This window comes from Mirounga angustirostris, unplaced genomic scaffold (genome assembly GCF_029215605.1).
Source record: "Mirounga angustirostris isolate CCGP_5_RB_7025 unplaced genomic scaffold, mMirAng1.0.hap1 SCAF_7, whole genome shotgun sequence".
Classification (NCBI taxonomy): domain Eukaryota; kingdom Metazoa; phylum Chordata; class Mammalia; order Carnivora; family Phocidae; genus Mirounga; species Mirounga angustirostris.
Genome location: NW_026991715.1, coordinates 22,462,483 through 22,489,251, shown reverse-complemented (window position 1 = coordinate 22,489,251; position 26,769 = coordinate 22,462,483). Strand labels below are relative to the sequence as shown.

The following is a 26,769-nucleotide window of genomic DNA, read 5'->3' as shown; positions in this document are numbered from 1 at the left end:
GAGAGGCTACTTGAATTGCTGGCACTAGGTAAGGTCTCTGGGCCGTTCCTCAAAGAAAACCAGAGAGGGACTTCCATAAGAGGATGGGTACACAGAGTGGGATACTGTGACATCCCAATTCTAATATATCAGGCTTGACAGACTAAAAGTCTATCTATACATGCAATCAGATCAGCAGCAAACAATGGTTGAAAAGTACACTGAGAAAAAGAGCAAGAGCATAGGGATGCCAGTTGTCCAGGTAGGGAAGGAAGGTAAATTTGAGACTGTTATGAGGAAGGGCCAAGGCCTGGTCATCCGATGATGGAGCCTTTTGATCCAAAAAACACAAAAACCTAAGAAAAGGGTAATCCAAGAGCTCATGAGATAGGGAAACATGACAGTTACCTTGTTGTGGCAAATACTGCCAGCTACCTCCCCATATCTACTCCCCTCTACCTCCTCATAAAAGAACTCTGAATTTTTTTTTAAGATTTTATTTATTTATTTGAGAGAGAGAGAGAGAGAGAGAGCACATGAGAGGGGGGAGGGTCAGAGGGAGAAGCAGACTCCCTGCCGAGCAGGGAGCCGGATGTGGGACTCGATCCCGGGACTCCAGGATCATGACCTGAGCCGAAGGCAGTCGCTTAACCAACTGAGCCACCCAGGTGCCCTGAACTCTGAATTTTTAAAAGGAGGGTACATTGCTTTTCACCTAAGAGATTTGTTCCCAGCTCTGCTTAGGACATAATGAGTCTTGGCCAACGAACTGAATGAAGAAGCATTATGTTGCAAGGTCAGGAAATCTTGTAAGGGAGGGGTGCATATTTTCTCTCCCCTTCCTCCACCCTGCTGCTTGGAATGAGGATGTAATGGCTAGATCCAGGCAGCCATATTGGACTGCGAGGAGGCCCTGAGAATGAAAGACACACACAGAATACAGCAAAACAAGAACAGTTTCCCAGCACTATTGCTGCCACGCCAGCCCTGGATTGCCTTATCTCCAAGTTTCTTTTATGTGAGAGAGATATAAACTATTTTGTTTAAGATATTATTTCTCAGGACATTGTTACTTGCAGCCCCATCTCTAAATCATTACTGCTCCCTCTTCTAAGTGTTCACAAAAGACTGGGGCTTAGCCACCCAGTCTAGCTTCCCAGGCTTTTTGCAGAGGCCAGTTAGGTCAGATCTCACTCCTACAAGGGACCCCAAATGTAGACTTTTAAACTTTTCTTCAAATGAGATTATAAAGTCTTTAAGGGTTTCTGATGTTAAAAGCATTGATTTGCTTGATGTAACCAAAATGAGCCACAATGCTTAGAAACTTGTTTTGCCAAATGCTTTTTAATCCCAGGAAACCTACATAAAGAGAAGTGACTCAGTCCAAGGGTGACTTTGCTTGTTGCCATCAACATCCTACCATCCGTGCTGCTGGAGCCTGTCTGAGACTTTTATACTTATGTGCTCCCCCAGCTGTCCCCTGAACAGAGGGCTTTAACACCTGTGTTACTGGGTAAGTTCAGGTCTGATCACATAAACCCGTGTGTTTGAGGAAAGAGAGGAGAGCACAGAATTGCACAGTGGTCCAGTTCTATCAAAGTGAGGAGAGTAGCGGGGGTGAGCCCATGTCTTCAGTGGAATTTAAGGCAAATGGGAAGAGGCCATGTGAGAAGGGAGTTGGACCCTCATTCAGGACCCTCAATGCCATCATCAGCCCTTGTTGAGATGCCTCTTACTTATCAGTACCCACAAACACAGCCTTCTGGGGCTATGGAGCAGGGATCATGCTCAAGGGCGATGCTCCGTGCAAAGAGGTCCCAAAGAAACTAGAGCCATGCTACCATCTATGGGGAAAAGATGTGGGATCACTGTGGACTGTGGGGCAAGATGCTCCTCCAGTTCCTGATGGGTTCCTACCACCCAGCTCAGGGAATGATTTAACCCAAAAGATTTTCAACCCCAGATTTTTTGACTCTAACCTTATGGAAAGCAAAGATTGTCTGCCCTGATATTAGAGAGGCAAAAGGCACACCTCCCCAAATACTTTAGTTCTCCTTACTAACACATTTACCTCTGTCATTATGAATGGGAATGTTGTAAAAATCTTTAGTTCCAATTTCTCTCCTCTTGGGATAAGTTTCATGGTTTTATAATCCATAATGTACAGGATCTGGGAGTTTCACTGACTTGTTCTAAACTCATTCATCTTCAAGCCCGAATATTGTACCTTTTTGGTCAAGTCAGTTCAGCTATCAGGTCACCGTATCTACCAGTGACAGGATCATTACTGAACTTGAACTAGAATCAAGCTGGCACTCACAAAACACACCACGCCTGGCTTTAAGGACTGAATGGCACTCATTCCTTTCTACCTTTTTAAGAACTCTAGAGAGCCGCTGTCTGGGCCCCTGGACTCAGCTAGCTTACCAGCACCTGGAGATAAAGCTGGGGGTCTGTATCTCAAGAAATTGTTGGGCAATCATTTGGTACCACCTTTAACAAAGGAAGATTGATTACTTTTGTTCTTCTTTGGTGTCACTGTAACACTCCCCTAGGCATCTGTCCTGTTTCCACAAAAAAAGTTACACTCTGCATCTTCAAATCAAGAGGCAAGTTCTCTTTATCCAAACAGAATAAAGCAAGCTCATGGGCCACACTGGAGCCACTCCTGCTGTCATGTGCAGAACTGAAATCTCCCCTGGTATGAACATTTATCCTTTCTGACTCACCTCAGGCTTTTGCTTTTCTATGAACTTGAGCAATGTTATCACTTCTTCGGGGGATGTCTGAACCCAAACAGATAAATTTCTGTATCCAAAAAGAAGAGCAACATGAGATTGAATGGAAGTATCTCCAAGAGGTTCCTCGATACTAAGAGTATCTCAGCTCTCCATATTTGAGCTTCATCCCTTTCTTTCAGATATCTTAATTGGAAAGTGTGTTCAAGGGAAAAAAATATTGTGTTTGGAATTTATGTATGTAATTAAAATATTTTTTCTCAGGCTCCCTGGTCCTCACCTAACTGTAAATAGGTTTTTCTTCAGCTCTTAGCAATTCTCATCTGATAAACATTACAATTAGAAGCTCGGGCTGCCAGGGGACTACTGTAACTGTTCTGGAAAGAGTCAATACTATTCAGCTGGAAAAAATGGTTTCTCAAATATCAAGCAGGCACTGGTTGGTCATACATTCAATTCAGTCAGTCTGAAAAACAATATTATTTCTAGTCCCTGAGTGTTGCTACCTGGTTTCAAGTCATGTGCTGGAAGCCTCATTGAACACTTCAATTTTTTGTTCGCTAAAATATGCTCAACATGGGTTCATGAGTTTGGGGAAGCCACACAACTCAAGCCTCCAACAAATCTGAAGCACAGGTGACCATTAGAGCTGCTTATCTTCCAGAATTGCTGAGCAATCCTGATGCAAAGTGCTGTGCCAGATATTAAGGAGCTCCTACCTTCTACATTGGACAGTGAAAGCTATATAGGGTAACATCTTAGAACCCACTGTTAACATTGTTTAACAAGCTCAAAGAATCAACAGAACATAATACGGGCTCCTTAACATGCTGCCTTCCGCTAGGCAGGATATTCCCGATCTTCATCAGGAAGGCTTTTTTCTCCAATACTGAAGTTCTTCTACAGTAAATTGTCAATTTGTGATTAGCCCCTCACCCCGAAAGGGACATTTTAGAAGCATACATCTGATTTAACTATAAACCCATAGTTTTTCCTCTATGGGGCATCTGGAAAATATTAGGTATCATAAGTACTGTCATTTTAAATCAAGTCTTTTAAAGAAAATAGTTAATGCACGGAAATATTCATGTTGTTAATTCCCAGAAATATCCATGTTGCTTTTTCAATTTCATTTTGAATATTAGAAAAGTCCTTTCACTTGGTTCCTTCTCAAAAAGAAACAAGAAACAAAACAAAACAAAAAAAACCTTCAGCAGTAAGAAAACAAACAACCTAATTAAATAATGGGCCAAAGACTTCAACAGGTATTTCACAAAGAAGACAAACTGATGACAAATAAGCCTAAGAAAAGATACTCCACATTATATACAATCAGGGAAATGCAAATTAAAACAATAATGAGATACCATTACATGCCTATCAGAACAACCAAAATCCACAACATTGACAGCACCAAATGCTGGTGAGGATGCAGAGCAACAGGAATTCTCATTCACTGATGTTGGGGATGCAAAATGGTATGGCCACTTTGGAAGACAGTTTGGTGGTTTCTTATAAAACCAAACATATACTTAACATATGATCCAGCAATCGCACTCCTTGGTATTTACCCAAAGGAGTTGAAGACTTACAGACAGACAAAAACCTGCACAAGGATATTTATAGCAGCTTTATTCATAATTGCCAAACCCTGGAAGCAGCCAAGATGTCCTTCAATAGCTGAATGAATAGATATACTGTGGTACATCCAGACAACGGACTAGTAGTCAGTGTTAAAAACAAATGAGCTATCAAATCATGAAAAGACATGGAGGAAACTTAAATGCATACTACTGAGTAAAAGAAGCCAATCTGAAAAGGCTAGGATTCCAGCTATATGACATTCTGGACAAGGCAAACTACAAAGATAGACGAGTGGGTGCCAGGGATAAGGGGAAGGAAGGGATGAATGGACAGAGCACAGAGGATTCTTAGGGCAGTGAAACTTCTAGGTATGATACTATAATACTGGATACATGCCATCATACATTTCCCAAACCTGTAAGATATACAACCCCAAGAGGAAACCCCAATGTAAACTATGGACTTTGGGTGATTATGATATGTCAGGATAGATTTATCAACTGTAACAAGTGTACCACTCAGGTGGGGAATATTGATTTTGGGGGAGGCTGTGCAATGTGTGGGAGCCGAGGGCATACAGGAAATCTCTATACCTGCCTCTCAGTTTTACTGTGAACCGAAACTGCTCTAAAAAAATTATCTTTAACCAAAAAAACCCCTCAAACAACAAAAACAAAACCAAAAAAAGCAGTCAAAAGATGGCTGGAGGGGAGCCTGGGTGGCTCAGTTGTTAAGCATTTGCCTTCGGCTCAGGTCATGATCCCAGGGTCCTGGGATTGAGCCCCGTATCAGGCTCCCTGCTCAGCGGGAAGCCTGCTTCTCCCTCTCCCACTCCTCCTGCTTGTGTTCCCTCTCTCGCTGTGTCTCTCTCTGTCAAATAAATAAATAAAATCTTAAAAAAAAAAAAAAAGATGGCTGGAAATGGATGGGTCTGAAAGAGCAGGAAAAGAAAACACACAGACTGAAAATTCTAAGGTCCTCCTGTACATCTCTGCATCCACTGGCAAGCATCCGTTTGGTGAAATCCTCCTGGTTTTCGGTTTTTACTGCCTTTTTACGAGCATGGCCCACTCACTCCGGGTCCATGAGATGAGTGATTAGGGAGGTGTCAAGTGGAGAAATGCTGCCAAGCCTTACAAATGAGTTTGTAGTTAATGCCGATGCTGGTTACTTTCCAGATGCTTTCAAATGTATGAAGGACGCTCTGTGAATGACAAGCTTTTAACCTTGCAGCTGGTCATTTATTTTTCTGATTAGGACATGCCACCGTCTCAACTTCCAGGTGGTTGTTCACTGAAGGCAGTGGAGGTCTCTTGTTTACTCATCTCCAAACTGTGCTGTTTGTTGCTGGATCATTGTTTTGTGTGACCCCACCTCTGTGGGGCCAACATTAGCGGATAATCACTTTTGATCCTTCTCAGTTTGTTGTGTTAGAGAAAACCATAGAATATTTTAAATTCTAGCACTTACTGAGGGAAACAAAAATTGAGTGTGTGTCTTAAGAAAGCAAATGGAATCGCAGAGTTCCAAAACACAAGAGCAAACCCATTCAACAAAATATGCTTCCCAAAGGAAAATAAGGAACAATGAAACCCCAGATAAAAACTCCTCCTCAGAAATGTTTCATGTTAGCCAACTGAACCCTCAGGACCACACACTCCTACTTAACAATTTAGCATTTCATTCGTTGCATTTATAATTTACTTAATTTCTATCCCTCCCTTCATGTAGACTTTAATAAAATCAGGGATTTTAACAAAATCCCCAGTGGTGTGTACTCTCAGAATTGGGCAAAATCCCTCTATTATGGTAGACTCAGAATAATTGTTTCATTCTCTCCTTGAGAGAAAGCCAGGGCTGCTAAGCCTATGGTGGTGCATAATATGGCAAATCAGCTTAATGATGTGTGAATAAAACTATATTAAGAAAAAGGGGGCTTGTTTTCCTTGATTCAAAAGGGCAGAGAAAAAAACAATTCTGGGTGCTTCAGGGAGACTGAAAAATCTATACCACAGAGTTCTAGGATTTTTTTTCTACAAAGCCTTAGAACAACATGAGAAAATTGAAGTATCTTGGACAAAAGACAAATGCATGAATAACCCACTGGGACTGAGATTTCAGCTTGGTTTCATATTTACAAATTATATCCAGAAGTTAAAATTTTAAAATCCACCAAAGAACTAACCTTGGTTTGAAGGGATGGGCTTAGGGGTTGGAGGGAGAGCACTCTTTCTTTTTCCCTAACAACGTGAAGTCCCAGTGTTCGCTGCAGTTGTCATAACAACTGTTTTTAAATAAAATTTGTAGTATTCATCAAATACTGGCATCCAAAACACGGTGCCACCTAAATATTATTAGCTATTCTCATCTCCATAAAGCTAGCTTGTGTGGCAAAGGGGAGAAAGAAGGTGGAATTTGAGGTCATGGCAGAGAATTGTCAGTGAAGGAGGCAAGGTTTCCAAGAATGCCCACTGTCCCAATTCACTCCTCTAATTTCTCTCATGAGCTATTTCCCACCTGGGCGGGAAAAGAGACAGGGGGGACAGAGCTGAGTTGCTGGAGACACTGTAAATGGGGCAAGGTGCTGTACACTAAATTAGAAACCCCAGGAGCTGTGATTAAGAGATTTGATTTCAGGGAAATGCATCTCTTCAGGGAAAAATCCTCTCTCATAGAGGTTATTTCCTAACACTTTAAGTTTTTAAGCATTGTAATTCTTGCACAAGAAAAATTCAAACAATACAGAAAGACTGTTTGGTGAATCATAAGCTCCTTTCCGATCCTAAGTTCCCTCCAAAGCTAACCTTGATACTAAGTTTTCTTCATGTGCAGTCATATATTCTTATTTTCATTCAAATATTTGGAGTAGTATTCATACTAGTCTGTACCTGGCTCTTTTCACTTAACAGATCTTGGAGAATATTCCGTATCAGTATGTCGCGAGAGCGGCTTTATGCTTTTTCCCAACTACAGAGCTCCATTCCCGGTGGTTGATATTTAGTTTGTTTAACCCTATAAATAGTGCAGCAAAAATATCTTTGTCCTTCTTTCTTAATTGCTCTAGCCTTACCATGGACCCCCTTGTCTTCCATATTAATCCTTGCCAGCTTCCTGATCCCCGTATTTCTGCCCAAATAATCTATCTCCGTGGCAGGATTGATCTTGTCACACCTTTACATTAACTCAACAGTTCTCCCACCATACACACATAAAAATACACCATGGGATCCCGTCTGCCTTTTTGGTGAGACCGCCTACCACCTTACCCCCCACCAAATATGATGCTCTCGACAAAACAGGAGTTCTTAAAATGTTTTTAACTTTCACCTGGATCCGTGCCCTTGGCATTACGTCCATTATTCCATCCACAACTTGTTGGTTGTGCTAAGAGTAAAGTTAGGTCTGATGGCTAGCTCCGACAGAGGATCCTTCCGGGAAGCCATATCTAATCTAACTGCTTGCTGCCGTAGGTTTCCACCTGCTGGTCCCAGATGAGACTCATCCCAGACATTAGCAATGAGCACAGCCGCAGCTGTTTGTAGGAAGTCAGAACTGATGAGGAGCTAACATTTGCCTCCTGACACCTTGCCTGAATCTCAGATCTTACTTTGCTATGGCCTCTGCAACTCGTGAGGTACCATAATCAAACTGCCTGGCATGTAAAGGAATATTCAGATAAAGATTCTTCCCCAAGGCCACTCTGGTTCTTACTCCCCAGCCTTGCTCTGATTTAAGATGCAACCTCATTCCCTGACTCTTAAAAGTTAGCCTTCTGGCCCACTTTCATTCAGTCTGACAATATCTGGCATTTCCATTCTTACCAGTCAGCAACTTTCCTTCCTCCAAACACCTTCCCTGGTTAAACACCATACATATTTCAATTCTAAAGATGATGTTGTCCAGCTGGTGAAATGCCATTTCAACCCCACAAAGATATTGGCACAGGAAAAATAAACATTTGTTCATTGAGGAATGTTCTGACAAATACATGTAACAGAAATAATGCCAGTAGGGGATGGCTCCTTGTTCCTTTTCCAAAGTCTAACATCACTGGGTGCCACAGATAACCGGATAGAGGAACACACATTTTAAAACGTGATTGTGGCTAACTGGTATACCAGTCATGCATTGTATTCAAGGGTGCAGTTGACATTGATACAATGCCAAGCATAAAGAGGAAGATTTTCAATCAATGCCATTTAAAACAAATATTGAGTCTGATTCCTCCTTTCTCTCCATAAACACTCATCAGGAAAGAAGGGGTAAGTTTCACTTTAAAGCAAGGTCACTTTTACGGGCAAATGGATGGACAGACTATGTGTCATGATGAAAATAATGAGTGAACTCTGTTTTAAAATGTCCCCCACGGGACCAACTGTGAGATTTATTTGCTTGTACTAAGGCATTGTCTACAAAAGAGCAATATTAAAATACAAACATCTCTCTTGGCAGGGGCAGAAACACATTCAGGCAAAGAGAAAAATCTCTATACATTTGTATTTAGCAAATGCTGTTCTGTTCAAGATATTTAAAAGTAGATGTTTAAGTAAGAAAAAAAAAAAGACATAACTCCTTTAAGAAATAAACTGTTGTAGAAAAGAATATTAATCAGATACTGTTATGTGAAAGGAAGCAGATTATAAATGAGCATTTTAACATGATCTCGTTTTTTATAAATGAAAAAATATGCAAATGCCAGACTTTCCTTCCTCGCCACAAAACTAAAAGAACAGGCTCCACAATGTTCATAGTGCTGATATCTGAGTCGTAGAATGTGGAAGATTTTTAAATCTTCTTTTCAATTCTTTTTAAAAAAATTTTTATGAACATACATTTCTATAATAAAATGTCTGTAAAATTTATAATTATATATATATATGTGCACTTTTCTGTATGTGTCTTTTTGGGAGTCAGGTTTTTCCATTTCTAAATGTTTCGAGGTTTAATTAAAGTGCACTCTCAGTGGAGATGAGCATTTAATGTGAAGGAGAATGAATAAATAGGATTTGAAAGGGAGAAGTATTGTACAGATACTTTCTCTCCTGAATGCTGAACCATGTGGCCTAAGGGAATTTTTTTTTTCTTGGAGCCAAATGAATTCAGGACAGGTAGAGTGAGCAGAGAAGGTTCTAGGAATGCTCAGGATATGTGGGCATCCCTTGCTTTCTTCCTGAGGAGTTCCATAAAGTAATAAAATTAGAGAAAAACTGCCTTCCTGGGTTTTAACATCTGAGCAAAAGCTTCCCGAGTCATGGGAGTGGCTATGTAGGTTTTTAAACAGCAGAAATATTGACGGAAAACAAAAGTTCTCTCCAAGAAGGGGTGGGGTGGGGAGGTTAAGTAGTAATCATTTCAAGTTGACACTTACATGATACTTAGCATATTTCACCCACACTAAATTACATATAAACTTCATTTGTATTTAAAAAATCAATATTTACTTTTTTAAATAAAGTGTGATGTTTGAAGAGGGGAAAGCACATTTAGTTGACCATAGATCTTTCTTGATATGCAAGGTTATCCAGCCCCCCTTCCCTCTCCTGACTGTCTCCATGATTCTCTCTTCCGTGAGGTCAACAGAAAACAGAGAATATGCCACAGCTCTGCTACCCCAGTGAGGCTATGCTGGTTTAATTGCATTGCTTTATACTGAGCGATCTAATCCAATCAAAGTGCAGGCTTTTAAAGCCCTTCATTTCTAAACTCCAAGTGCAGCAGTACATCAGTTAATAAAAGGGAAGTATTTTTTTAACTGCACAGTACTTTTTAGTTTATAAAATGCTTTTATATTTTCTCATTTCACCTTCAAACCTACTCGATTTAAGTAGGTATTTCAAGGGTCGGTCTCTAGTTTTCCCGTGCTCAGAATCCATTCCTCCCACTTCCTCTGGTAACACACACCTCGGTTTTCCTTTGATGCGGCGTGCCTCTCCCACTTGCACGTGATTCACATGAGACTGACTTTACCTCATGCCCAAATCCAAGCATGGGCATGTGACTAGGGCTTAAGCAGTGCAGTCCACCTCCCTGGCCATGGGGACTGGTTCACAGACAGACACATGACTTAAATCCACCCCATAGATTAAATTCTGGGGTATTCCTGAAGTTGGTAAACCAAGAAGCATTAAGCTGAAAGCCCCAGCGATCACTGTGACAGGAAAGGCTTCCTCTAATTGTGCCAACTCAGAGGAAAGCAGAGTTGAGAGACAGAGGGGCACCATGTTCTGATGAAGTTGTTTGTACCTGAATCAGCCACACCTGAAGCCAGAGATACCCTTATGCCTTTCAGTTACGAGATCCAGTAAGCCTCTATTTTTTTTTTAAGATTTTATTTATTTATTTGAGAGAGAGAGAGCAGGAGAGGCAGGGAGGGTCAGAGGGAGAAGCAGGCTCCCCGCGGAGCAGGGAGCCTGATGTGGGGCTCACTCCCAGGACCCCGGGATCATGACCCGAGCTGAAGGCAGACGCTCAATGGACTGAGCCACCCAGGCGCCCCAGGAAGCCACTCTTATCCTTCATCCTGCCGGAGTTGAGTTTGTGTCACTCTCAGTCAAGAGTTCCAGCATATACCGTCTCTACTCTTCACCAACTCTAGGAAAAGTAGAGCCACCTGGGTCATACAGCCCTACTCTGAGACACCGCTGGTCCCCTGAAGGCAGCTACCTGAATTGCCTTTTAGAGCTTAAAAGAAAAGTATTCTAGAAAGAGTTGGCTGATAAGTCATAATTCATGAAGTATGAGTTATCACAAACATATTAGCATCTATTAGCAGAGATCCACTCACTGAGGCCCTAAGTATTAGTGGGCAAGTTTGTAAGGGGATCAAATTCTGATTAGGCAAAACCCATAGGTGTTAGAATACAATTTCCAATGATCAGTTCCGAGATTTTTGCCTAATTTCTCAATCTTCCGCCTACGTGTCCTTATAAGCAGTAAGTATTAAGAAAATCAATATTTATTTTTTAAATAAAGCATAAAGTTTGAAGAGGGGAAAGCACATTTTGTTGACCATACACCTTTCTTGAGATGCAAGGCTTATGTTTGTGATAATGCTCTCTTCATCAAAGGGTTTCTGTAAAGACCTATGATACTATAATATAAAATACTTAGCACACTGCTGGGCACAAAATATATTCTCGGTAAAGAGTAGCTTTATTAATACCTTAGGATGCTTTTAATAATGTGGAAGAGTAGATACCCTCAGGAGGATAGTCTGATAGGACGCCTGATCAATGAGAGGAGGTAAAAAGCCACTGAAGAAGTCAAGAATGGAGTGGACTACAGTTCACAGAAAGAAAGAAAGAAAGTTCTAAAGATGAATATACTAGAATCCACTGTTTCTCCTGGGGCCAGTACTGCCAGAGAATATTCTTTAGATTTGGAGGCAAGCCTGGATAACCAACCATCCCAGTTTGACCTAAACTGTGTTTCCTGGAACTTGAGACTTTCAGTGCCAAAACTAGAAAAGCCCTGGATATTCAGGTATGAACTGGTCACCTTACCAGCGACCACACGGCTATGTTTCCTGAGAAGTGAAAGCTCCACAGCCTGGAAAGGGAATTACCTATCAAGAAGGGCATCTGAATGCTCCATTGTCACCATGGAAGACCAATGGTTATCACCCTACCACGCTCCAAGAGAACTTGTGCCCAGCCTGCCAGGCAGGAATTTTAGAGAGCATGAAGCTAAGGACCATCAGTTCCCTTATTCCATTTAATCCTTAAAAGATTAACACAATAACAACAAAATCATAACCTAAAATCATTTTTAACAGTGTCCTATTTCAATTATCAAGTGCTGAATTAAAATGGAATGCAAACGCTAAAATTTAACACAGTGCTAAAAGTGAACATGTCTAAAATATTAATAGCAACTCTAAATGATTTATAATGCCCTCTTGGGCATATTTTATGATTTATTGATGTCATTTTAGCTGCTCCATGGGTGACAGAGTCACCTCACTGTGTATGTGTTCTGGTGGCTTTCTAGGCTAGTTATTCAGAAAACCACACTCTCAGACCTTTACTGCACATGCCAGGCTGTAGGTGACATAGAAAAAAGCAAAGATGTTCATTTTTCCCATAAATCAGAGAACTGTGGGGCTAAAAGAGCTTTAAAACTGGTTGCTTCTTGCTTTCTCAACTTCATGCAGGGTCACACTGGAGCTATCCTCAATGAATATGAATTTCACAAACTCCCTTATTAATTTATAATGTCAGTCTTTGTTGACAAGAAATTCTACTTCAGATCTAACCCCATTAGCCTTTTTGCATCAAGCGAAGCCCACTTTCTGGAGAAAAAACTCATGATTTCATTGAAAATTCACTTCCCTTCTTTGACCTAATAATGCATTTCTTCCAAATCTTTCTGCCCGTCCCACAGATGGTACCGCGCAGCCCTCCACTTTATGAGTTACTTCTAGTCTCTCAACAGGTTTTCTAACACTCTTTTTTGGTGCCCAGTCTACTCTAATCAAAGTTGAATTTGTCTTTTATTTCGTTCTTCCCTGACACCGTTCCCATCTCTCAGCTGCTTCTCCCTCTCCAGAGACTGAAAGATCCCATCCTGTGCCCTGGAATGGCCAGGATTTGCTGTCATCACCTCTCCAATGACACACGTCTAGACACACGTCTAAATAGTGATGACACAGGCCTATAATTGTGGGAAATGCCCCATGTTTAATAATGACCATTCCGCCCTTCAAAACTCCAAACCCCTCAAAACAGGGATGTTGGGATATGGGGAGCTTTCTGAGAGCCCATCAAATTAAATCATGTTGACAACTGCCTATCTCCTGATTTGATATCACAACCCAGACCCAGTACTCTGTGTAGTATTAATAAACTAGAAAATAAACAAGCAAGCAAACAGAAAGAAACAACAACAACAACAAAAACCCAACCCTCAGAGTCTTATACTCTGTGTTTATTTTTCTGGATCCAGCCTCTGATTTACTTTGTGAACTCTAGTTCGTTGTTGCTGACTCACGGTCACTGTATTTTTTTTCACCATAGACATAGTCACTTCTTATCTTATTTTGGCGACATCTGTTTTTCCTCACTATGTTACAACACTGTAATTATGTAGGCAGGACCCAGTGATCCTAAAATACAGTATGTAATTGCTAAAGTTAAAACTCTGGCAAACATTTCACCGCAGGAACCAAAGGCTAAATAGAGGCATGGTATATAAATTTGCCACATTTCTTCTTTATCTCAGACATTGAGAAGAGGTGATCATGCTTATGAAGATATAAGTACATGATGGTTACTCAATATGCACCTGTTTATTGAGTGACTATAAATAATTAAGCACCTGCCTGGTTGTAGGTATCTACTGAGTACCAGGCCAGGCCTGGTAGTGAGTATCAGGCACCAGGTGAGGGCCGGTAACTTGGATTAGGTGGACTGGGACCTCTCACTTGAGTAGTGGGAGGTGTCAGTTGGGACCCCTGGGGAGAGGCTCTGAGATGGTTAGGAGTACAAAATGTTTACTGTACCGGTGAGTAACATTTGCGTGAACAGAAGGAGAGAGTAGGATTGGGCAGGGGAAGCTCTCCCACCATGATACCTACCTGAAAAAGTCTCTGCCAGCCCAGTGAGGAGCTCTGAGCAAAGAGTGGCCTCAGAGGGATCAGCATTGGTGGAGGTAGCCAGAGAAGGTGGAGGTAGCCATTGGTGGTGGCGGCCCGAGAAGGGTTTGGCCTGGGCCCCAAAGCTGAGGCAGACCTGAGGGAGTGAACAGCCAGAAGTGTCAGCTAAGCCCAATCCCTGATGCTGTACAGCACATTCTTTCTTCAACGGGAGTCTGAGAGATGCATCTCTGTGTCTGCTGCATAGTCCAAGACAAAAAATGTACCGGAGAGCCAAGGATCCAAATTAAGTACGTGGAGCCAAAAATTCTAAACTTGGTGAAATGGGTTCCAACCAAATGAAGGTCAAGATTTTAAAAGGTGGGAGCCTGTGTTATAGCTCAGGAACGACCTGAGCGTTCGGTGGAATTGAAGACTTTCTTTTATGGGCAAGGTAAGCCACAGGCACGGATGGGTCATTCTGGCCGAAACTGTCAGGGCTGTGATGTAGAATTAAAACCACATAAAACATTCCATAGCTATCTGCTCTAAGTAGAGACATGACTTGAAAACTCTGGAGAACATATGCTATTTGTCCCACATTCTGCTGCTTAGTAGGAAAAGCCAAATGGGCTTAGATACCACAGTCACACACGCACGAATGAAGTCGGGGGTGGTGGCTAAGGAGGCAGGCTCTGGAATGGGCTGATCGATCGAAGCCCCAAAATGATTACTTTAAGTTCTATGACCTTGAGAAAGCTATTTATCCTCACAGTCTTGGTTTATTATATTCAAAATAGGGACAAAACATAGTATCCATCGTGGAGGGCCGTTGTTCAGGTTAAACCCTTGTAACTTGAAGTGTGAGTCCTGGTTGAGCAGCGCCACCATCACCCGGGGGCTTGTTAGAAAAGTAGACTATCGAGCCCCATGCCAGACTTATGGAATCACAAGACCACCCCACCCCCAGTTGATTTTGTGCACACATTAAAGGTGGAAAAGCACTGGGTTACTGTGTTTGGCATACAGTAGCCACACGACAGATACTACTTGTTATTATTTCTGTTATTATCATTGTTGCTATTTTCATCTTGAATCATCTTGGGCAGGCACTTCACTTAAGAACCTGAGCTTTCTAATCTGTAAAGTGGGGATCATGACTACATCCAACGGCCTGAAGTCCAGATCATCTTTCAAAGTCCTTCCGAACTTAGGAGATGTCTGTGACTCTGTCGTGATCACAGAAGGGTAATTGGCTAGGATTTGACCAGCATTTACTCGGTGTCAGGTGCTGTTCTTGGTGCTTGACGTGTTTCATCTTATTTAATCATCCAGCAATGCTCTGAGATGGGTACTATTTTTAATGCCTATTTTACAGATGAATAAACTGAAGCATGGAGGGACCAAATAACTTGCTCAACGAAACACTCAGGGGTAGAGTCAGAATTTGAACTTTGGCAGTCTGATGTGACAATGCACACTCTTCTTGCCATTCTTCTGTCCCCATAGCCAGGCCGTAACTAAGTCCAACACAATTAGGGTGACCAGATGCAGCATGTAACACATCATGGCTACCGCAGGCAATATTCAGGCTGTGGGTTCTCAAATCTGCCTGCACATTAGAGTATTTTTAAAAGAGTGGAGATTTTTTAAAAATACAGACTTCTTAAGTCTCATGCTCACAGATTCTGTCTCTCAGTAGTTTAGAAGTGGGGCTCAAGCTGCTTCTTCTTCTTTTTTCCCCAAGCTTTTAGAGACTAATCTGATGCAGTCAAGATTGAGAATGTGTGGGAACATGGGTTAACAAGCCACCACTCTGTGTCCAGTATGTAGTAAGTCAAACTTCTCTCTGAAGTAATTGGGAGGAATAAGGAGGCAAGGAAGGAAGAGGGCAAGGGCAAGATAGAGAGGGGGGTGGATAGAGGTTGGTTGGTGATGGAGGGACAACAATTCTCCCCTTACTCCCTCAACATACATCCTTGTGTCTAAGTGGTTTCTTTGCATGAGTTGTAGGATGGAATCATACATCTCCTGAGCCATTATTACTTGGGGGGTTGTTTAATAGCACTTGAGTAGGAAATATCTGGTACCACTCAATGGAGGAATCTATTTCACTGTACTTCCATGAGGGAGAAAACTCTTTCAGCCAAAAGAAGGTGAACGGAACCCTCCACATCATCCGGAACGACAGAGGGAGGACTACACCACAGCTAGAAGAGAGAAGGTGGGTGTGGGACAGTGTTCAGATGAGAAGGAGAGTATGGAGGGACCGCCACAGAACCCAGAGTTGCTCCCAGGTACACAGGTAGAATAGAAGATTCACATTTTCTAGAGTATTCCACACTCAAGCAGATCTACGGAAACAACTGGTAAGGCTTGGACTTGAAGCAAAATTAGCCATGACATACATAGAGCCAGAGAACAGTCTGAAAATAGCAATATGGGCCCATCCCATCACAGAGCCTGGGGCACTGAAGAGCATGGACTGTGGCTGAGGAAAAGATGAACCCAGGAGAACAGATACCCTAACAGAAAATATTCCCTGAGCCATATGTGCAGAGGAGGGAGAGAATTAGGTTAAATTCCACTTTAAAATAGCAGGAAGTTTGTTGTCTGTATTGATGCTAAACTTGATCATTAGTGTTAATTCCCGGGTTTGGTTTCAATTATTCTCAAAAACTTAGTTTATTATCTTTGTAAAGCCCTCAGTTAAAAAGATTCTCAAAAATATCATACCTGGGAAAAATAAACCCAAGCTGAACATTATGATAGGGTTCTGCTATGCAGCTATAGGAAACAAAAACACCTAGAAAACAATGCCTCAAGCTTTATTTTGCTCTGAGTGTAACACATTACACAGCCATCCCTCAGAGGCAATGGAAAGATAACAGGTTAGCAAACAATGTGAAAGGAATCACTCTTGCCATGAATAGAGTATTTTGAATTGGAAAAGATGGCATGACGTACCAGACAACAACATACCTGTGAAGAATCCTAGATTTGAATGAAGTGAAATCAATAGCTGAAATTAGGAAGCATTTAAGAACAAACAGACGATCATTTATAAATAAATCTCTAATTAACATTTACCCTTAAATAAAATATCGCGAATTTTACTTTCCTTGTTACTTCACATGCCAGAACTCTTCAGGGATGCACCAGCTACAAGGGACTAACCACGGCAGTGAATAATTCATGTGGAATATAGAGCCATAGATAAAAAGAGAAGAGCAGTTGATCGGTTTTTTTTCCAAGAAACTGTTAATGTTACATTACATTTTATTGAACCAACCTCAAAAAATAACAGAGCCTGAACATTATTATCCCCGTTATTACCTTTCTTTCCAAGTGCCATATCTTGTTCTCTCTTGAGTTGATACATTCTGATTACTTTTGCTTACTTTAGAGATTTGCTTTTTCTAGTGAAAAATGCTTGACTAGAACCTCTCACATTCGAATTTCTTCAAGTTATAACCACTTGCTATCAAACTTAAATAATCTCCCTTATTGGACTCCATTTGTTCATTTCCAATCTACACCTTCCATTTAATATATGGAAGTGTTCTTTAGTGCCCTTTCTCCCTACCTACAAAGGACAAATGTGTCTTTCATTAGTCACAGTCGTGGTGACACCCCCACATCACCCAAGGAATCAGGATAGCTCACACAATGTCTGTGCAAATTTGGCTACGGAAGAATTGAGTGTGACCAGAAAGATTCCGTGGTCCAGTTCACCTTGGATTAAGCTAGGGAACTGATTTCCAGGACCTTGAAAACAGCTGTGATGGAGCAGACAGTCCATTTAGTGAGAGTCACAGATGTGGGGACTGGTTTGGGCTATTTGTCTCTTTTTATTTCCAGAAAAGCTTCAGCAGCCAATACCACCCTGCGTTTCCTATCGGGCTTATCATTGTCTGTCGAAACTGTGTCATGCACCCCGATGTATGAATCTAGCAGTGCACCAAGTGTTTCTTTCATTTGGGTTTTTGTTTTATGGTTTTGGTTTTGTTTTTGAGGAGTTATTTTTTTTTTTTTTGAGTTTTTTGTTTTGTTTTGTTTTTGGCTATTGTTCAGGGAAACTAAAGTCAGAGCTCCTCATATTCAGCCTTAAGCCACTATGCTTTTCTTCCCTATCTTTGATTTAAAAAAAAAAAACAAACATATTCCAAAAGACAAATTTATGGGGCACCTGGGTGGCTCAGTCGGTTAAGCATCTGCCTTCGGCTCAGGTCATGATCCCAGGGTCCTGGGATCGAGCCCCACATCGGGCTCCCTGCTCAGCGGGGAGCCTGCTTCTCTCTCTGCCTCTCACTCCCCCTGCTTGTGCAAGCTTGCTTGCTCTCTCTCTGACAAATAAATAAATAAAATCTTAAAAAAAAAAAAAGACAAGTTTATGTTTTGAAATGGTTTCTCAAATCACAGAATATACAAATTGACTTCAAATATATCTTTGTCAGTTGTGGAAACTGCTTTGGTTCAATAGGGAAAACTTGGGGTGGCTTTGGACAAGGAAAGTCATGTCAGGTTGAGTCCCTCCCACCTTGTGCTCCTTCTCTCCCCAAATCGTGAGGTGCTTATAAAGAAAAGAAAGAAAGAGAGAAAGAAAGAGAGAGAGAGGGGCGCCTGGGTGGCTCAGTCGTTAAGCGTCTGCCTTCGGCTCAGGTCATGATCCTGGAGTCCAGGGATCGAGCCCCGCGTCCAGCTCACTGCTTGGCGGGAAGCCTACTTCTCTCCCTCTCCCACTCCCCCTGCTTGTGTTCCCTCTCTCGCTGTGTCTCTGTCAAATAAATAAAATCTTAAAAAAAAAAAAGAGAGAGAGAAAGAAAGAAAGAAAGAAAGAAAGAAAGAAAGAAAGAAAGAAAGAAAGAAAGAAAGAAAGAAAGAAAGAAAGAAAGAAAGAAGGAAGGAAAGAAAAAGAAAGAAAGACAATAATAATGTCTTAGTCCATTCAGGCTGCCATTGTAAAAATACTGTAGACTGGATGGCTTAAACACCAAATATTTATTTCTCGTAATTCCAGAGGCTGAGAAGTCCAAGATCAAGGTGCCTATGGACTTGGTGTCTGGTGAGAGCCCCCTCCCTGGTTCATTAGATGATCATCTTTTCACTATGTCCTCGCATGGCAGAAGGGGCAAGAGTTCTCTGAGGTCTCTTTGATGAAGACGCTAATCCCATTCAGGACCTAATCAGCTGCCAAAGGCCCTGCCTCCTAATACCATCATACTGTGGGTTAGGATTCCAACACAGGAATTGAGGTGGGGGAGGCGGGACACAAACATTCTGTCCATAACAACAGGAAACCAGAGTTGCTAGTGTCTTATTTCATAGACTGTGTCTTGAATAGCAGCCAGCCTTATCCCAGGAGGGTTCCTGATGCCACACTCAGTGTCCATTTTAGCAGGAAATCACTTTATCTCTTGGATTCCCTGACCCGCCTCCATAAATACAGAAATTCCAGGATTCTAAATTGTCTCAGGAGGGAATCCTGCTTGCTCCTATCTCACTACCTTGCAACTCTGGAACTAAATGTACTCTCTTAAAGCCAAAGCAATTAACGACAGTTTCCGAAGCTGGATGGCATAGAACAAGGAGGAACACCAAAGGCTGGCAGAGTTGTAGCTGAGGCCTGGACAGCCTGGAGTGGATTCTTCTGGCTGCTGGGCTGTTTCTGCAGGTGCTTAAGTAGGGTCCCAAGTGATGGGCTGAGGCTAGCCTTCGCTACAGTGGTTTTGGTAGGTTCCACGGAGGGAGATTCCAATCTCTTAGTGCTCAGCTCAGCTAACAAGCTCCATACCAACTTTCCTGGGCTTCCTACTGCAGCTCTTTAGATTTCACTCCCCAGCCTTTTCCCCAGGTCAGGAGTCTTATCCCAGACGCTGGTGTCAGGAACTTCATGGGCCCCAAAACACCAGACCTCTTACTTGTCAACCCCTAGAAGTAGAGCCTCTTTCTATTTTCAGATCCCAGCCTATGTTCAGATCCTACCACCAAATGAGTGAAAGGGGAGGAAAAACTAACCAATTGCTATTACAGGGTCTCTAACCCCTACACCCTAAAGTCTGTTTAAGTACAAGACAGTCATCTACTTTTATGTATAATGCTTTTTTGACAAAGTGAGTAAGTAGCAAGCCAAATGTAAGAATTTTGAAAGACTTCCTGGGATCCATTTCACATGTGCTAAAAATGCATTTAATTATATATTCATATATAGTAGTGGTGAAAGTCATTGCTTCTAATGGTAAGGAAATGGGGTGGGGGCAAAGGCAGAAAACAGTTGTTTTTCATAAGACAACACACAGAACTCTCTGACTCTTTAAAACATGACCATTTGTAGATTTCAAAATAGAAAAACAAAAAAATTAAGGATAAATACTACGGTGAGATCAAACAAACAAAAAAAAAGCTTTGCAGAGAAGTACATCACATACAGACTCAGAAAAAGAAGGGCTTCAGAATTTGCAGCAACAACACTAGAAGCCAGAGGCGATGGAGAAATGCTTTCTAGTTTTTGAGGAAACTAGTTTCCAAATTAGAAATCTGCTCTCAATCAAACTCATATGTCTTGCTGTAGAATCAAGATACCTTTAGGCATACAAGGCACATTGGGTAGGTTAAGCTAATACAGCAGAAGTTACTCTAGACAGTTGCTCTGGTTAAATGTTTGTGTCTCCTCCGCCCCCAAATCGTATGTTGAAATTCTAACCCCCAACGGATGGTATTACAAGGGGGTGACTTTGGGGGTGCTGCGGTCATGAGGGGGAGCCCTCATGAGTGAGACTGATGCCCTTCTAAAAGAGACCCAAGAAAGCCCCCTTTCCCTGGCACCATGTGAGGCCACACGGAGAAGTCAGCAGGCCGCCAGCTAGAACAGGATGCGCACCAGAACCTGGCCATGCTAGCGCCCTGATCTTGGACTTGCTGCCTCCAGAACTTCAAGAGACAGATGTCTGTTGGCTTTAAGTTTGTGGTATTCTGTTACAGCACCCCAAATCGACTAAGATACCAACTGAAGCCAAAAAGACGAGTTACGAGAGAGAGAGAGAGAGCTCACAGACTGGGAGAAAATGGACCACACTCCCAGTGCTGACGCCCCAGCACAAACCCGCCCCTGGAGGGAGTCTGCGCCTCAGACAGAAGCCACTAACTCGGACGCTGTGGTCACAGGCACCAGTTCCAACCTCTGCCTCCGCCATCATCAGGAGGCTGCAAAAGCAGATGCCTCCATCACACTCTGGACTCCAGAAGCCTGCTGGGCTGCCTCACCCAGCTATGCACCTGCCACGTGGAAGCCTTGGACCTGCCTCTCTCCCAAGTCATACAGCTCTGGATCCAGATTCTGACTCCGGCACAGAAGCAGCTGACTGGTAGAATCAAAACCACACGGCTGTAACCTAACAACTGGAAAGTGACCTAAAAATGTTCTTTGTCAAGAATACAGAATTTATAATGTGGGAAACTCTTAAAACAATGGGAAAGGGGATGTTCAAAAATGTAGGGCAGCCTGAATGGCAAATGACCACTGCACGCGCACTTAAAACTTCTGCCTCTTACAGACTCTTTCTTACAAAGCAACCGAAAGGTACTACTGGTGTTTCAGCACCAAACAAGGGAATGAATCCAGAAAGAGAGAGAGATAAAGTCAGGAAACAGGAGACCTAACACAAGGAGGCAGGCAACAGAAGTTCCCAAGAAGATGATGAAGGCCAAGTCCAGTGTGAGCAGGAAGATGAAGTCTGTACTGAGGGATGGGATTGGGGAACGGGGAGAATCTGCTAGATTACCTGATGCTTTCAACTCTTATTAAAGTATCCAGAGAATTATGATAGGCACAGAGAGCACTGAACAATTGGGTGTGGGTGTGGGGGGTGGGAAAGGCAAGCATTAACCCTAAGAAAATAAAAATATATTTAAGAAAGGAAGTATGATCTTAGCGTGCTACACGTCTCGGGCAGGAACAGGACTTGTGCAGGCATGGTAGTATAAACACTCCTGACTGATGATGAAGGAGCACATAACTCTATCCAGAGGCCAGGGTAAGAAAGGGGAGAACACACTGGGTACAAGCCCTGACTCTTCAGCTTCTGCTTTAGGAAGCCAAACACAGTATCTAACATTTAAAAACCAAGCAAGAGTAATAGATGCATGTTACTAAGAATGTGGAAATTAACACCACAAGAAAGTTTTTTTTTTAATTTTTTATTATTTTTTTAAGAAAGTTTTTTTTCGGAGTCGAAAATTGTTGCCTTGGGCGCCTGGGTGGCTCAGTTGGTTAAGTGACTGCCTTCGGCTCAGGTCATGATCCTGGAGTCTCAGGATCGAGTCCCGCATCGGGCTCCCTGCTTGGCAGGGAGTCTGCTTCTCCCTCTGACCCTCCTCCCTCTCATGCTCTCTGTCTCTCATTCTCTCTCTCAAAATAAATAAATAAATAAAAATCTTTAAAAAAAAAAAAAGAAAGAAAATTGTTGCCTTGAGGGCACAGATTATTGGGAGTAGGAAAAGGTGAGGATTGCTATTTTTCCATCATAAGCCTGAGAGCATTATTTCACTTTTAAAGTCATGTATATACATACATACATAGGTATGTATATACACTTATACATATATACTCAGACATATTAATTAAAATTTTTAAATTAAATGTAGGGAAAAACAACTCTTACGGTTCACTTGTGGCCTTCCTCTCTTAAGATTCATGCGTCTGCTGTCTCAGATTCTCTCCCCTTTCTGTGGCACACCTGCTCATTCTATAAACCATTCTCTCCTGTCAAGATGACAAACTGCATTAGCCACTGGCTCCTTCCTGAAAATCAACCCTAGAGAAACTACAGAAGCCAGAGGGAAACTCGAATTTGAGGAACTAACAACAAAGAATAAAATAAAATAAAACACTATGAAAAGTCCCTGGGAAGCCTGCAGACTCGGGAGATGGAAGGGGGGTGGGGATAGGGCAGGGGGTGGGGGCGAGAATGGCTTCAGCCTGGGCAAAAGCAGCCACAGGAAGACAACTTTCTGTTCTGCTCTTGCTTCTCCCCTCCATGGACAAACACAGTGTGCTGATCGCCACGGAAACTGGCAGCAACAGCTGAGACTGCAGAGGTCAGCAGGGTACAAGGAGAGCAGCCCCAAAGCCCTTCGGGAGTAAGGAGGGGGGAAGACAGGGAATGTGTACTGACTGGCTCCCCGTGGGTGTTCACCACCAGACCCCTCCCACTCTAAACGCCCAGGACAAGGAGAGCAAATCTATGGAGACTGTTCTGCTTCTAGAGTCTAGAGGCTGTTTCCCATTTAAATGGGAAATACACACTAGAAAAGTTATTTCTGGATGGTGGGCAAATGGGATGATCACCAACAGCTCTGTGGCCCCTAAGGCTCTCTTCCCTGGCTTTAATTCACCTATAGGTACATCTCTTAGAGTCTGGGCTGTAGCCATTTCCCAGCCCATAACCATGTGTAGTAACTGAGAGTCAAAGGGAGGAGGGGTTCTTGGGACCAACACACACACACATACACACAAACAAAACAAAACAAAAAACAAAAATCCCTGTAAGGATCCCAACTACTATATAAGAAAGACCGAAAACTCAACAGTATAGACCATCTGAATCAGAATTATGAGAGGAGATGGGCTGAGAAATTAATGATGATAAATATATTAAGAAGTTAAGGTTGTAAATATATTAAGAAGTTAAGGCTGATGTCAGCAATATGAAGTAAGAACAAGAAAGCCTTTTTTAAAAAAGGACGAAATTGAGTGTAAGGTATGAAATATGTAATAGCTGAAGTGAATAAAACAATAGTTAAGATATAAAGCAAGATGGATAAAGGTGATGAATAAATCAGTGAGTTGAAAGATCAGATGGACAGGGGCACCTGGGTGGCTCAGTAGGTTAAGTGTCTGACTCTTGATTTTGGCTCAGGTCATGATCTCAGGGTGGTGAGATCGAGCCCTATATCAGGCTCCACACTGGGCATGAGCCTGCTTAAGATTGTCTCTCTCCCTCTCTCTCTGCCCCTCCCCCAACACGTGTGCACATGCTTGTGTGTGTGCATGCGCTCTCTTTCTCTCTCTCAAACAAATAAATCTTAAAAAAAAAAAAAAAGAAAGAAAGATCAGATGGACAAGCTCTCCTAGAGATCAGCAGAAAAGGGTAAAGAGAGGCAATCCAGAAGAAAGCTAGAAGATGTGGAGAGTGGGAGCAAGAGTGCTAACACCTGTGAGTAGTGGCTTTGTGTCCACTTGGCTAAGCTGAATTTGGTTTCCCCAAACTCTATTTCGTGCATTTCCATTGAGGTGGGCCATAAGCCAGGTCCCTTGGAAAGGTCTGAAGGGCACTGTCACTAACCTGCTAGCTCGCCTCCTTGGTGCAAAGCAGCCATGGAGTTTCCTCCAACCTCTGTACCTTGCATAGATCCTCACTAATGCTTCACTGACCCCCAGACCAGGTGTGTATTTGGCAATCGTGATGAAAGGTCTGGTTTCTGTAAGAAACACATACAATCAAGGTTAGAGGCAACAAGAACTAACGGGAGTTTCTGTCTGTCCTCCGGCTCCAGCTTGAGCTTGTGAGTTCCAGCATGTCTTGTTCACTGCCCTCCCCCACCCCTTTATTTCCATCTTCTGTTCTCAACCTCCTCATCTACAGTGTGAAAGCTCCAGCACTGGACATAAAGGCCACACCCTTGCAGAGACTGACCAATGTTCACACTTCATAAGGTCAAATCCCTGCAATACATGCATTCCCCTTTCCCACTCCTATCATACCAATGTTATCTCAAATTTTAGTTCTAGCTTGTTTTGGATATATTTGTAAATTTGTTCTTTTTCTCACTTTGGTCCTTAATGAAAACATAAATTTTACCAAGGAATTGTATCACCTTTACCATATTTCTTCAATGTTAAGTACTGCTTGCAACACCTGTTTTCAGTATAACATCCTTCTCAGTCTTATCTGGAAAAATATATATACATATATACTCATATATTTGTGTATATATATATTTAAGCCATCACATTGGAAAGATAATTTGGCTAAATATAAAACTCAAGGTTCAAATTTATTTTCCTTTAATATTTAAAAAGTATTTTTCCATTTGTCATTTTGTGCCCACTGTTCAACCTGATTCTTGTTCTCATTAATGATCTCTTTGTTTTCTCTGGAAGCTTTTAAAATTCTTTCCTTATCTTTGATGTTCCTAAGTTGCATTCTGATGGTTCTTGGTTTGGGGTTTTCCTTATCTCTTTTTAACTTGTCCTCTCTTTCTGTAATTCGGTATAACAGAGTTCAATCAGAGAAGCAGAACCATTACAATATGGGTGTATGTGTGTACAATAACAGTTATATAGGGGTGCCTGGGTGGCTCAGTCGTTAAGCGTCTGCCTTCGGCTCAGGTCATGATCCCCGGGTCCTGGGATGGAGCCCCGCAGGGAGCCCCGCATCGGGCTCCCTGCCCGGCGGGAAGCCTGCTTCTCCCTCTCCCACTCCCCCTGCTTGTGTTCCCTCTCTCGCTGTGTCTCTCTCTGTCAAATAAATAAATAAAATCTTTAAAAAAAAAAAACAGTTATATATATTCACACACACAAGTTCACTAAATTACTTGTCTAGTTAGGAGAAATACACAGATGTTGATAGGTTTAAGAAATTAGTAAGAACGGGGGAGCCTGAGTGGCTCAGTTGGTTAAGCATCTGCCTTTGGCTCAGGTCATGATCTCAGGGTCCTGGGATTGAGCCCCACATCCAGCTCCCTGCTCAGTGGGGAGTCTGCTTCTTCCTCTCTCTCTGTTCCTCCCCCTGCATGCACATGTGCTCTCTCTCTCTCTCTCAAATAAATATATAAAAACTTCAGAAAAAAAAGAAATTAATAAGAACAAGTAAACATGAGCAAAGATCTTAAAGGCAGCCATACTTGAACAAAAACAGAATACTTTTTTGAGCCAACAAAAAACAAAAAGAAAATGCACTAAATTGAAAATAAGAGACAGGGTAGGAGAAGTAATTTCTAATACAAAAGCAATCACAATAAATGTAAATGGAGTTAACTCACAAGTAAAAAAACAAGTACTCTCCAATAGTATTAAGAAATAAAAACGGGGCGCCTGGGTGGCTCAGTAGGTTAAGTGTCAGCTTTCAGCTCAGGTCATCATCCCAGGGTCCTGGCATCAAGCCCCACCTCTGGCTCCCTCCTTAGCAGGGAGTCTGCTTCTCCTTCTTCCTCTGCCACTCCCCCTGCTCATGCTCTCTTTCTCTGTCAAAATAAATAAATAAAATCTTAAAAAAAAAAAAAAATCCAAAAATACATTGTCTATGAGAAACATTCGTAAAACCCAAAGACACACAAAGAAACAGCAATGATAGTAGCTGACAAAAAAGGAAGTTGAAATAAAAGGTAAACAAAACAATAAAGTGAGAAGAAATAACCATCACAAACATATATGGACCTAATAATAGGTTATGGTAACTGACAGCATTCGGAGAGAAACATATAAATAGTTGTAATTTTTAACACCTAATTATCAGAAATGCATTAAGAAAACAAAAATTAAGTAGATTTTTATCTAAATATTATAATTGGTAGGCTTATACTATTAATTATACTGTTCAGATCTTTGATAGGTATGTTCTCATGGTATGCTGGGTATAATATATACCTTTTGATATATACATGCCATAATAGTTCATGCAAAAAATAGCAAATATACATTTTTTAGAAACATACACATATTAACAGGAATGTATCATGTCTACAGGAAGTCTCAATAAAGTCACCAGGAACAATGTCTTGTATATTATATCTTCCAAACATAATAAAATAATACTAGAAATAAATAACAAAATTTCTTTATATGTCTCATATTTTGAAAATACCACATTACTAGATAACTCATAGGTTAAAAATGAA

General features: G+C 41.8%; 1 protein-coding gene across 2 annotated transcripts in view; it reads right to left on the bottom strand.

Moving 5' to 3' along the window:
• Positions 1-26,769, bottom strand: part of MEGF10 (multiple EGF like domains 10) — a 358,960-nt gene that overhangs the window by 238,429 nt on the left and 93,762 nt on the right. Inside the window, exons 4-7 of one of the 2 annotated variants that reach the window (XM_064595846.1) lie at positions 25,915-26,115; positions 24,216-24,351; positions 22,533-22,633; positions 13,876-14,029 (exon numbers count right to left, since the gene is read on the bottom strand). The exons of the other annotated variant lie outside the window; for it this stretch is intronic. The gene's annotated coding sequence lies outside the window, so the exon portion shown is untranslated. The remainder of the gene's footprint in view (positions 1-13,875; positions 14,030-22,532; positions 22,634-24,215; positions 24,352-25,914; positions 26,116-26,769) is intronic. 2 annotated transcript variants of the gene reach the window in all.